This window comes from Lactuca virosa, chromosome 6, assembly GCF_052849685.1.
Source record: "Lactuca virosa cultivar CGN04683 chromosome 6, Lactuca_virosa_CGN04683_v6, whole genome shotgun sequence".
Taxonomy (NCBI): domain Eukaryota; kingdom Viridiplantae; phylum Streptophyta; class Magnoliopsida; order Asterales; family Asteraceae; genus Lactuca; species Lactuca virosa.
In genome coordinates, this window is record NC_136431.1 from 273,991,997 (window position 1) to 274,005,521 (window position 13,525).

The 13,525-nt window shown below is 43.2% G+C and overlaps 1 non-coding gene across 1 annotated transcript; it reads right to left on the bottom strand.

Annotated features, from left to right (window-relative positions):
• Window positions 1–12,735: 12,735 nt before the first annotated feature.
• LOC145122951 (small nucleolar RNA R71) lies at window positions 12,736–12,842 on the bottom strand. Its single transcript, XR_013714835.1, has one exon. It is a non-coding gene; the product is annotated as a small nucleolar RNA R71 (small nucleolar RNA).
• Between the last annotated feature and the right edge of the window lie 683 nt (window positions 12,843–13,525).

Here is a 13,525-nt window from a genome sequence, read left to right on the forward strand (position 1 = left end):
GCTAAGGGCCCAAACCTAGGGTAATAGTCCATTCTATCTTTTCCTTAAGTTGGGCCAAGGCCCAACTCCAATTTCCTTAATCCAAAAGCCCAAATATATAAGGCCTATAATTGGCCCAATTTTCGAAATTGGGCCAACTCTCTAATTTGGCCCAAGACACTACTATTCAGAAAGTCCAGAAAAGGCCCAAACCAAACTAGCCCAAAGATAACTCAAATCCGAAGCCCATATCGCGTACGTGAGCTTCGCGTTGACTGGAAAACGGAGACGTTGACTGCGTACATGGGGCGTACTGCTCTCTATGTGGGGCGTACCCTCGTTGTACTCAAAACTCAAATAAGTGCTTAATGGGTTAAGCACTTAAGCCCAAATTCCAGATCCATCGACCAAATGTGTCTTATAACTATAAAGTCTCAAACTTTAAGACTTTGAACGTCCAGAAAGTCCTTCATGCAAGGTCTTAATCCATTAAGACCTTTCTACCACTTGCATAGAACACTTCTGACCATTGGGACCTCATTTTTATCACTTAGAACCCTTCCTAGGGTCTGAAAGGACAACTTAACACATCCAAAACAAAACATGCACAATATTGGGACTTTTTGGGACAAGAAATGCGTCATAAATCTATCAAGGCAAGCTCTACTTCATATGAGCATAAAGGCAGAAGCTTTTTACCTCCTGGAGCTTTTAGAGGACAAGACAAACTCAGATCTTCAAGCTTTCCTCACTTCTCCAACACCTTGATGCAACTTCTTCTTCTTCAACTACGCAAAACACACACTTTTAGCTCATACACTTAAGAGAGAGGTTAGGGTTTAGGTAAAACGACTCAAGACTATGGAGGATGAAATGGTAGAGGGTTATGAGCTCATAAGGATACTTATATACCACCCAAACCCTAAATATTAGGGTTTCCACCTGACGTGAGTACGCCCAGCGTACTAGGGCGCACCTAGTACGCTCAACATACCCTTATGTACGTGCAGCGTACTCCTTTTGATCCAAAATTACAATATTAGCCATTAGGGCATCTCATGGCTACACCCTTCCATCCCCAAGGACTAAAAATGACAAAATAATATTAAAATGGAGGATTCGAAAATACCTGCAAATCCCGGGAGGTTACACTAGACCATGATTACCAGGGAGAAATAATCTCGCTTGATGAATCGTTAAGATTGACTACACAGCTAGGAGCTTCCTTGGCCGGTGTAAGTCACAATGGGTCAACAGAGTATTTGATGAATATGGTGTCCCATTTCATCTACGTCTGTGAGTAATGAGCTCACACTAGCAACATAATTCAGAAGATCGTCTAGAATGATCAAGTGTTATCACCTACTCCGGGGGTGACGAGACATATTGATATGTGCATAATTAACTACATATTTAAAGCATATTTCTAAAAATTTTAGCTATAATTATGTTTAATATGGAACAAAAGGTACTTAATATGTTTAAATTATGTTTTGTAGCTGCGAAGACTTGCTCGGAACAAAAAGGAAGCATACGAGGAGCTGGAAGCAGGAAACGGAAGCTAAAACGAAGAAAAGAAGAAAGAAGACTGAAGACCACGCTGTGGTGGGTCAACTGCAACGTGGCGAATGGAAGAATTGTGACTCTTATGCTGATGTATAAGACACGGGAAAAACTTGAAGACCACGTCGTGGTGGCGATCAACCATGACGCGGTGGTCAGATTTCCACAAATATAAAATCTCGAGCATTAGGTCAAAATTGGGGGGGATACATTCGATTCTCTGAGGTTATTTGCAACTAATAAACCATTAGAAACCTAGAGGAAGTCGAATTTCAAGAGAGCTCAAGAATTGATGTAACGCAAGTTCCCGGTATGAGTTTATCTTTGCAATTGTTATTTTTCCTTGGAGAACTCGGCAAGTTGGAAGCTTCAACTCGTCGAGTAGAAGTTGTCTTGACCGAGGGGTTTCTTAAGACAACTCGACGAGTTGAGGTGCCTCAACTCGGCGAGTTGGGCGCTCAGGAGGAAACCCTAAATTTAGGGTTTTGCATCCTATTTAAACACCTTCAGTCCTAGGTGTTGGCCTCATTTCTAGCCTCCATAGCCCCTAACCGTAATCTCAAAACCCTAAAGCCTTTTTGAGTGTTGTGAGATCTTTGCGAGTGTGTTTTGTTGTGTTTGAAGCCCTTGGAAGAAATAGAAGCTTGGTGCAAGGTGGTGATTCAAGTAGGAGCCTTCAGATCTTGATTCTTTCACCATTTCCAGCATATTTCGGGTATAAAGTACTATCCTTGCTTGATATTTGATTAGATATCTTTTTGGGTTAGTTTAGATGCTTTTAGCCATGTTTGGGTCGATGGTGGGGTTGAAGGACATCCCAAGTGCTATTCTTCCAGATCTATGGTCCTCATGAGCTCTTTTGGCATAAAGGTGCCAACTTTATGGTCTTAAGGGCTCCATGCATTCATTAAGTCCATCTTATAGCTTCTTTTGAGCATTAGAGCTTCTTCTAAGTATACTTGAAGGTAAATTTGGAAACTTTATGTGGTATCTGAGCTCTTAGGGCCATATCTACAGGTTGGGGTTATGCCTTTGGTGATTTAGTGCTTAATGATTGAGTCCTTACCCTTTTAAGCCTAGAGTTTGGGTTTTGAACCCATTTTGGTGGTTCTTAGGGGTAAAGTTGGAAACTTTACCCTTCTTGAGGCTATTTCAATTAAGATCTAAGTCAATAAGCTCTTAGTTTCGTTAAGGACGGCTTAATGGATTAAGATGTTAAATTTCTGGTGAACTCGACGAGTTTATGGAGGAACTCGGCGAGTTGAATCGATTTCTCCCGACTTTGCAGACTGATAGATAAACTCGGCGAGTTGAGTCAACTCGGATTGTTGACTTTGACTTTGACTTTAGTTTTTTTACCAAGTTTGACCTATAAGGGGCTTCTAGGCATTTTGTGCTGAGCTTAAGGAAATCTTTTATGCTTAGGGGTTGAGTTGAGTAGATATTCGGAGCCGGGATCCGTTCAGCTACCTTTCAGTATTTTAGTCGGGTTTAACGGGTCGAAGGCACCAAGGCCGGCCCATGTTTATATTATGTTGTTAGTATGCTAGTTGTCTTTGTGACTCTTGCGTGTGCGTGTGTTATTATGTATTCCGAGCTAAGGCCTGACGTCGGGAGGGGCCTGATGGATATCTGTATGCTATGTATCTCTGTGATTATTGCATGTGTATGTGTTATTTTGATATATGTTATTGCATATTGGGCGGGGACTGTTTTACCGAGCTCACCTCGATGTCGGGCGGGGCCCGATGTCGGACGGGGTCCGAAGTCGAGCGGGGCCCGATGACGGGTGGGGTCCACTATATGTTTATTGTATGTTTAGTATGTGGTATTTTGGGAGAACTCACTAAGCTTTGTGCTTACGGTTTTTAGTTTATGTTTTAGGTACTTCTGGTTCCAAGGGGAAGAGCTCGGGATGACTGCATCGCACACACCATTGGGATTCCGCACATGATGTTTTACTCTGATTTTATGACAATTGATACATTGGTTTTTATTTGAGATGATTGGATGATATTGGAATTACTATTTTATCTATTATTGAAAACATAAATTTTTGGGACCATATTTTTGGATGTTACAAGTTGGTATCAGAGCCTTGGTTTGAGGGATTCGGGCACACTCTCGGGTGTGTCTGAACTCAAACTAAGGACTTGGTAGAAATTTTCAAAGAAATCATTTTTATAAAAGAATTTCTAATAGAGAAAAGGGTGTCGTGCGTGCAATCAGTCGAGCTCAAGTAAATCATCCCAAAATACCCATACATGTTTATATATGATATGAATTGCGAATTATGAATCGCATGCTAGATTAGGGATAAGGATCTAGGAGACATGCCTTTGTATGCCTGTTATATGAGCTTATAGATTTGCATGCTAGTACTGATCATTCAGTGATAGGATGGCTTGTTTAGGTTGTGCTTAGTTATGTTTACTTGATGCTCGAATAATGCTTGCTTTGTGCTTTTAGAAGTTCTTTCTAATCTCATCTAGTTAGTAAACGAATATGCTAAGTTACATATTATGAAAACTAAATAATTTCAGAAAGTTAGGTTTAGGTCTATTGCGCAGCTTTTGTTTCAGTCCAACTGTGGTAGGGAGAGACCATTCATTCGAAGAATTATCTAGTCTTTGTAATATGCAATTATATTCGTGACCTATTTAGAAAAGGTTAGCATGAGTTCCGTCTGCAGCTGATGGCGGATAGTGGTGTGGAGTCTGCCATAGGAAAACCTAGGATGAGATTTAGTGTTGAGAGCCCTAGCTGTGACGAATCTGTTGGTTATAGAGTAACTTTTCTGAGTGAAGGCACTTCTTGAGGAAAGTACGGATAGATGTGGAAGGTAGTATGGGCCCGTACTACTGGAAGCAGAGGATCTATACTCGATTCAAGGAAGGTTGTAATGAAGCCAGGGAGCTTGTATAGTTATGATTTCCCCGATATGCGGATTGATGCTTATTCTGATAGTTTTATGGTCTATTTTCAGAATGGGGATTTGCAAGGCAGGTCAGTGGGCAGTTCCGGTGTCGGGGAGGGTTCAGGCTCGGGTTCTGGAGTCGGGCAGCTTGATGACCAAACGAGGGAGTTTATCTCGTCTGAGATTACACGTAGTATCCTTGATCAGACTCCTGTGATCTTTGTCACGGTCAAGGAAGGTATTCTGGAGATTCTTGATGAGAGATTGAGTGCCTTTCGCACTGAGATGGTGCCTTTGATCGGGACGCGCTCTCTGACCTTCAGGGAGTTTCGGGCATGTGGAGCGCCAGACTATCATGGGGCTAGGGACCCCATTGCGAGCAGTAGGTGGTTGGCAGATGTTGCCAATGCCTTCCGTACTAGTCGTTGTCTCGAGGGGGACAAGGTCAGATTATCCTCCTGCCTCCTGAAGGACAGGCTCGTGATTGGGGGGAGGAGGTAGGGCATGATATAGGCGATGATGCTGCTATTGATTCGATGACCTGGAGTTACTTCTCGACCAGGTTCCAATCCAAGTTTGCATCGGTGATCGAAGTGCAATAGCTGGCACGAGAGTTTCAGGATCTCGGTATGACTACTGAGTCGGTGACTGAGATCACCGCCATGTTTAGGGAGAGGGAACTTCTAGTTCCGTAGTATGTGGCAGACAAGGAGATGAAGAAAGCTCGGTACCATGAGATGCTAAGGAGTGACATTCGGCAGTTTGTTAGTCGATCCAGCTGCAAGACGCTGGAAGACATGATAGTGAGGGCTAGGGAGAGGGAGATTGACTTGGAGATGGAGAGAAAGAGGAAGCCAGATTCTGTTGTGAGTGTTGAACATTCGGGCAAGAGGCCCAATGTATCTCATTCTAGACCGAGAGGCCAGCATGGTCGTAGCCGTTGTGGCAAATGCGGCAAGTAACACGAGGGGACGTGTAGAGGGGTGGGTTCTGGCTGCTTCAAGTGCGGTCGGACTGGACACATCAGCAGAGATTGTACTGCTACCATCCCCATCACTCCGATATCTGATCTGATTTGCTTTTAGTGCAATCAGAGGAGCCACAAGAAGGCCCATTGTATGAGTTTGGCTACGGTAGGACCGGTTTCAGTACCCGCTCCTGTGACATTGAGGATTACTGACGATCGTCAGGGTCGGGCAGATGCGCTAGCGGCGAAAAGCAGGGCATTCCAACTGACGGCAAAGGAGGCGCAAGCAGCACCTGACGTTGTGACGGGTATGTATCTTCTCCTTATCCCTTTATTTATATTGAATTTTTGCTTATGTTTATGTGTTTTATATTAGGATAGTTCCTCATGAAAGGTATCTATGCCTTGGTATTATTTGATTCGGGGGCTACACGATCTTTTGTATCTCTTGAACTTAGCAAGAGATTTGTTTGAGCTCCAGGGGAGCTTGATCGTCCTCTTGATGTGGAGATTGCGGATGATAGGTCTATTCGGGTTGCAAGGGTTCATTGAGGGTGTACACTTCAGTTATTCAACGAGTAGTATTCGGTGGATCTGGTTCCCATTCCTCTGTGTGGGAACAAGGGTATCGGGGGCATCGATTTGTTGAGCCCTAATGGGGCAGTGTTCAACTGTGAGCAGCAGTTGGTTCGGGTTCGGACCCCGAGTGGGGAAGAGTTGGTGATTCAGGGTGAGAGACCACAGCATGGACCAGTTATGTGTTCTGCATCAAGGTCCAAACGCTATATTCATCAGGGTTGTGCAGGTTTTGTAGCCTATTTCATGGATACCCGAGATAAGGGTATGGCGACCGTGGACGATGTGCCGATTGTGAGAGCTATCTGGATGTGTTCCCGGAGGATTTGCCTGGGGTACCTCCGGAGAGGCAGGTGGAGTTCAGGATTGATTTGGTTCCAGGTGCAGCTCCGATAGCCAAAGCACCGTATCGGTTGGCTCCTCCTGAGATGCATGAGTTGTCTACACAGCTGCAGGAGTTGTTAGACAAGGGATTTATTAGGCCGAGCAGTTCGCCTTGGGGAGCAACGATTTTGTTCGTGAAGAAGAAGGATCGGTCTCATCGCATGTGTATCGACAACCAAGAGTTGAATAAGGTAACGGTGAAGAACCATTATCCACTCCCGAGGATTGATGATCTCTTAGACCAGCTTCAGGGTGCATCTTGGTTTTCCAAGATTGATTTGCGATCGGGCTATCATTAGATGTGAGTCGGGACGAGGATGTGCAGAATACAACTTTCCAGACTGGCTATGGCCATTATGAGTTCGTGGTGATGCCATTTGGGCTCACCAATGCTCCTACCACGTTCATGGATCTCATGAACCGCGTGTGCAGACCGATGTTAGATCGATCTGTGATAGTCTTTATTGATGATATCTTGGTTTATTCCAAGACGCAGGAGCAGCATGAGGAGCACTTAAGGGAGGTGTTGGAGACATTGAGGAGGGAGAGACTTTTTGCAAAGTTCTCCAACTACGAGTTCTGGTTGCACGAGGTGAAGTTCCCGTGGCACCTTGTCAATCAGAAGGGTATTCTGGTCGATCCGGCCAAGGTCGAGGCCGTGATGCAGTGGGAGGTTCCGAGGTCTCCATCTGAGATTTGGAGTTTTCTTGGCTTGGCAGGTTATTATCGGAGATTTATCCAGGATTTCTCCAAGATTGATGTTCCATTGACCCGATTGACCAAGAAGTCGGTGACTTTTCGTTGCGGTCCTGCGTAGCAGGAAGGTTTCGAGACTCTATGGCAGCGATTGTGTGAGGCGTCGATTTTGACCCTGCCAGAGGGTGTTGATGATTTTGTGGTTTATTTCGCTTCGATAACGGGATTGGGTGCAGTATTGATGCAGCGGGGTCGCGTGATCGCTTACGCTTCGAGGCAGCTGAAGCCTCATGAGGCGAATTATCCGATGCATGATTTGGAGCTGGGGGATGTGGTTTTCTCCCTCAAGATTTGGTGGCATTACCTCTATGGGGTTCGCTGTACTATTTACACGGACCACAAGAGCCTGAGGTATTTGATGGATCAGCCGAACCTGAACATGAGGCAACGTCATTGGTTAGATGTGGTGAAGGATTATGATTGCGAGATCCTGTACCACCCAGGAAAGGCCAATGTGGTGGCCGATGCTCTTAGCCGCAAGGCGGTCGTGGCTCCGATCAAAGATTTATGTTTGAGGATGACCGTGGTTACTCCTTTGTTGGAACGGATTCGTGAGGCACGGGTCGAGGCGATGAAGAAGGAACACCAAAAGAGCGAGCGGGTTGTGGGTCAGGTGGCCTCCTTCAATTATGATAGTCGGGGATTGTTGACCCTGCATCGGAGGGTTTGGGTTCCTTATTGGGGCGGTGTGCGCCAAGTCTTGATGGAGGAGGCTCACAAGTCGAGATTTTCCATTCATCCTGGGGGGACGAAGATGTATAAGGATCTTCGCCCTGATTATTCGTGGCCCTGCATGAAGCAGGTTATAGCATGGTTTGTGGAGCGGTGCTTGACTTGCAGGAAAGTCAAAGCTGAGCATTAGCGACCTCATGGCAAGATGCAGCCGTTGGAGATTCCCGTATGGAAATGGGAAGACATCACGATGGATTTTATCACGAAGCTTCCCAGGACTGCACGCGGGGTGGATTCTATTTGGGTCATCACGGATCGATTAACCAAGAGCGCGCATTTCATGCCGATCTAGGAGAGCATTTCTGCAGAGAAGCTAGCCAAGATTTATGTTCGAGAAGTGGTGGTACGTCATGGGGTTCCAGTATTAGTACTTTCGGACTGGGATGTTCGCTTTACTTCTAGATTTTGGAAGTGGTTTCAAGACGAGATGGGTACTCGTCTCCACTTCAATACAACTTTCCACCCGCAAACCGATGGGCAGAGTGAGCGGACGATTCTGACTCTTGAGGATATGTTGTGTGCATGTGTATTATATTTTGGTGGGAGTTGGGATATGTATCTTCCGTTAGTGGAATTTTCATAAAACAACAACTATCACGCTAGCATTGATCTACCTCCTTCTGAGATGCTCTGCGGGAGGAAATGTAGGACCCTGATTTGTTGGGGCGAGGTCGTTCAGCGAGCATGGAGAGTACTGAGGTGGTACTCAAGACTACTGAGATGATTCAGCAGGTTCGGACCAGGCTCCAGACAGTTGAGAGTCGGAAGAAGAGCTATGCGGACAAGCTCCGATCAGATTTGGAGTTCCAGGTGAGAGATATGGTTCTCCTGAAGGTGTCACCATGGAAAGGTGTCATCCGGTTCAGGAAGCGGGGCAAGCTGGGCCCCAGATATATCGGTCCCTTCAGGGTTTTGGCTTAGGTGGTCCGGGTTGCGTATCGTTTAGATCTTCCAGCCGAGCTCAGTCAGATTCATAGCACATTCCATGTCTCTCAGCTGCGGAAGTGTTTGGTGGATGATTTCGCAGCTGTACCTTTAGAGGATATTCAGGTGGATGACCGCCTGAATTATGTTGAGAGACCAGTGGCAATATTAGATCGGAAGACGAAAACCTTGAGGAACAAGGTTGTGGAGCTTGTGAAGCTGCAGTGGTTGCACCACAAGGGGTCGGAATGGACTTGGGAGCCTGAGGAGCAGATGAGGGAGCATTATCCAGGATTGTTCGAGATGGCGGACTTCGAGGACGAAGTCTGATTCAAGTGGGGGAGAATTGTAACGCCTAGTTCCCGGTATGAATTTATCTTTGCAATTGTTATTTTTCCTTGGAGAACTCAGCGAGTTGGAAGCCTCAACTCGTCGAGTAGAAGTTGTCTTGACCGCGGGGTTTCTTGAGGCAACTCGGCGAGTTGGGCGCTCAGGAGCAAACCCTAAATTTATGGTTTTGCTCCCTATTTAAACACCTTCAGTCCCACGTGTTGGCCTCATTTCCAACCTCCATAGCCCCTAACCGTAATCTCAAAACCCTAAAGCCTTTTTGAGTGTTGTGAGCTATTTTCAAGTGTGTTTTGTTGTGTTTGAAGCCCTTGGAAGAAAGAGAAGCTTGGTGCAAGGTGGTGATTCAAGTAGGAGCCTTCAGATCTTGATTCTTTGCACCATTTCCAGCATATTTCGGGTATAAAGTTCTATCCTTGCTTGATATTTGATTAGATATCTTTTTGGGTTAGTTTAGATGCTTTTAGCCATGTTTGGGTGGTTGGTGGGGTTGAAGGACGTCCCAAGTGCTATTTTTCCAGATCTATGGTCCTCATGAGCTCTTTTGGCATAAAGGTGCCAACTTCATGGTCTTAAGGGCTCCATGCATTCATTAAGTCCACCTTATAGCTTCTTTTGAGCATTTGAGCTTCTTCTAAGTAGACTTGAAGGTAAAGTTGGAAACTTTACGTGGTATTTCAGCTCTTAGGGCCAGATCTACAGGTTGGGGTTATGCCTTTGGTGATTTAGTGCTTAATGATTGAGTCCTTACCCTTTTAAGCCTAGGGTTTGAGTTTTGAACCCATTTTGGTGGTTCTCAGGGGTAAAGTTGGAAACTTTACCCTTCTTGAGGCTATTTCAGTTAAGATCTAAGTCAAGAAGCTCTTAGTTTCGTTAAGGACGGCTTAATGGATTAAGATGTTGAATTTTTGGTGAACTCGACGAGTTTATGGAGAAACTCGGCGAGTTGGATCACTTTCTTCCGACTTTGTAGACTGATAGATAAACTCGGCAAGTTCATGGATGAACTCGGTGAGTTGAGTCAACTCGAATTGTTGAATTTGACTTTGACTGTTGTTTTTGACCAAGTTTAACCTATAAGGGGATTTTGGGCATTTTGTGTTGAACTTAAGGAAATCTTTTATGTTTAGGCGTTAAGTTCAGTCGATATTCGAAGTCGGGATCTTTTCAGCTACCTTTCTGTATTCGAGGTGAGTTTCCTTACGGGGTTTAGCGGGTCGAAGGCACCAAGTCTGGCCCATTTTTATATTATGTTGTTAGTATGCTAGTTGTCTTTGTGACTCTTACATGTGCTTGTGTTATCATGTATTCCGGGCTAAGGCCCGATGGCGGGCGGGGCCTGATGGATATCTGTATGCTATGTATCTCTGTGATTATTGCATGTGTATGTGTTATTTTGATATATGTTATTCCATGCTGGGCGGGGCCCGTTTTACCGAGCTCAGCTTGATGTCGGGCGGGGCCCGATGCCAGACGAGCTTCGAAGTCGGGCGGGGCCTGATGATGGGCGGGGCCCACTATATGTTTATTGTATGTTTAGTATGTGGTATTTTGGGAGAACTCACTAAGCTTTGTGCTTACGGTTTTTAGTTTATCTTTCAGGTAATTTTGGTTCCAAAGGGAAGAGCTCGGGATGACTGCATCGCACACACCATTGAGATTCCGCACATGATGTTTTACTCTGATATTATGACAATTGATACATTGGTTTTTATTTGAGATGATTGGATGATATTGGAATTACAATTTTATCTATTATTAAAAACAAAATTTTTGGGACCATATTTTTGGATGTTACAATTGAAGAAGAATTAGAAGATATTAAACATTGATCTAGTTGGTTTGCCTATTAAACTTATGTCTAGCTTATTTTACTTAGATCTAATGTGTTGTTCTGCTACAATGAGGGGCTAAACACCTTTTACTTCTTTTTGGTGAAGATGAGCTTGATACTTATGTGTTGATTTCAATTATTAGATGATTATTATTGATTTACTTGTGTTTGATATATAGACACGCTAGCGTGTTTTAGTTCTAGTTTATATTGATCATAAATCAGATTTTGTGTGTTAATTGATCATATTAATTGCATAAATCTATTTCCTAATTTCTTATGAACATTAAATAGTTAGAGCTAGGATTAATCACATCTTAGTTTAAAGTAATTTAATCAAGTAACTTTAATTGTGTTAAAGAGCGTAATTAGATTTAATTTGTGTTTGGTTGCTTAACTTGACAATAGAAGAGTAACTAATATCATTCATAGTCCAATTGTGCTATTATCAATTTAGTGTTTAACTTGTGCATGAACATTGCTTTGTCATCCATAAATTAATAGGCCTAGATATTTGACCATAATAGCTAGATAATTGGTAATCAATATAATCTATCCACTAGAAATCAACCATAGGAGAAAGTGAAATCGGATCTAGACAGAAGTATTCTTTTAATTCTTGAAGTTGATTTGTTTTCGTTGCTTGCTACTTGTTAGTTGGTATTAAGTTATTCTGATCTTGAAAAATTAGTAAAATCCCCCAAATCATAGTTTGTTTTATAATTTAATTAGACGTAGTTAATTTATTAAATTGAATTTCGTTCCCTGTGATCGACACCCGACTTACCTGAGCTATACTATAAACTGACTAGGTACACTGCCTATAGGTGCATAGATAGTAAAAGTTTGTTAGGTTATAAATTTAAAAACTAAGTAGGTACTTTGTGCACATCAAATTTTTTGGCGCCGTTGTCGGGAATGACTTATTTGAATTGTTATTTGAATTGATTTTAGTTATTCGATCCTTTTTGTGGGGTAAAAATCACAAAAAGTTACTTTGGTTGCATTTGTTTAAGTTGTTTTTTCTTTCTGAGACACAACCACATCGTGGTTATCTTCACCACGACGTGGTCTCGTTTCAGTTAATTATTAGTTTAGTGATTTTTATTCCTTTTACGCATTTTGTTTTTGTTTCAGTGATATATGACCTGAGGATCTAAAACACCTATTGTTCCTCCACTACAAGATCCAGAATCCGCTTTCCACAAGAAGAAGGATAAGAAAGTCAATGAGTCAACAAGCACTTTTCAATCGGATAAAGGATTTGAAAGCTTTGAAAGGACGTTGAATAAGAAGGGAATCGGATAAGAACCAGAATCCTCTATAGAAGGAAGTTTAGAAAAGGAAGAGTTAGAGATTGAGGTTGAAGAGATGGAAGACATCACAAGAATGACGATGGGCGATTACAAGAAGAGGATACGTGAAGAACATAGACCAGGTCTAGTTCCACCCGAGATACTAGCCGAGACAAGTTTTGATCTCAAAGGACACATTCTATCCATGCTCAAGGGCATACCTTTCAACGGGAAAGAGAATGAAGATGATTTCAAGCACATTGATGAGGTCAAAGACATTGCCAACTATTTTCATGTTCCTAATGTGCCAAGAGAATCAGTGCTATTAAGGATGCTTCCAACCACTTTTACCGGTGAAGCAAAAGTTTGTTTAAAATCTCTTGCACCCAGATCCATTACTACTTGGGACACCCTTCCTGTAACTTTTATTGAGCAATTTACTCCACCTTCTAAGATCTAAAAGCTCAAAAAAAAGATAACTAATTTTCGACAAGAGGCTGGAGAGTCTGTATATGAAGCATGGGAGAGGTACAAAGGATTGCTTAGAATTTTCCCTCAACATGATTTGAATTTCCAACAAGAAGTGTCTACTTTCTGTGATGGGGTGAATGTCGCAAATAGACAACTTCTTGACTCCCAAGGGCCAATGACGAAGAAGGAGCTAGCTACTATCAAAGAGTCAATTGAAGATTTTGCAAAGCACTCACGAGAGTACCATAATCCAAGAGAGGATTATAATTCTATAATAATATGCTTTTGGTCCATGTTGTCTAAGTAAATGTAACACCCGGAAACCAGAAGGCCCAATGAGGAAAGAAAATCTCCAAACAAGAAGGCAACTCGTCGAGTTCAAGGGTGAGAACTCGACGAGTAGGAAGGTTGTCCCGCGTGTTTTTGGAAGACCAACTCGACGAGTTGGACTGGGTTTGGGAAACCCTAAATCCGGGATTTTGCACCCTATTTAAGCATCCTAATCCCCACTTGTTGGCCTCATTTCCAGCCTCCAAGTCCCAAACCCTAGTTTCAAAAACCCTAGAGCCTTGTGTGAGCTTGTGAGACCTTTTTTAGAGAAAACTTGTGCTTTTGAAGCTTGTGGATGAAGTGGAAGCTAGAGGACTCAGGAAGATGAGAGTAGATCCAGAAACTTCACTCCATTTGCAGCACCTTTAGGTAAGCAAGTCTCAAACTTGCTCAATGATTTCTTAGATCTCTTCATTTCACTTTTATGGGGTTTTTGGTCCAAGAATGTT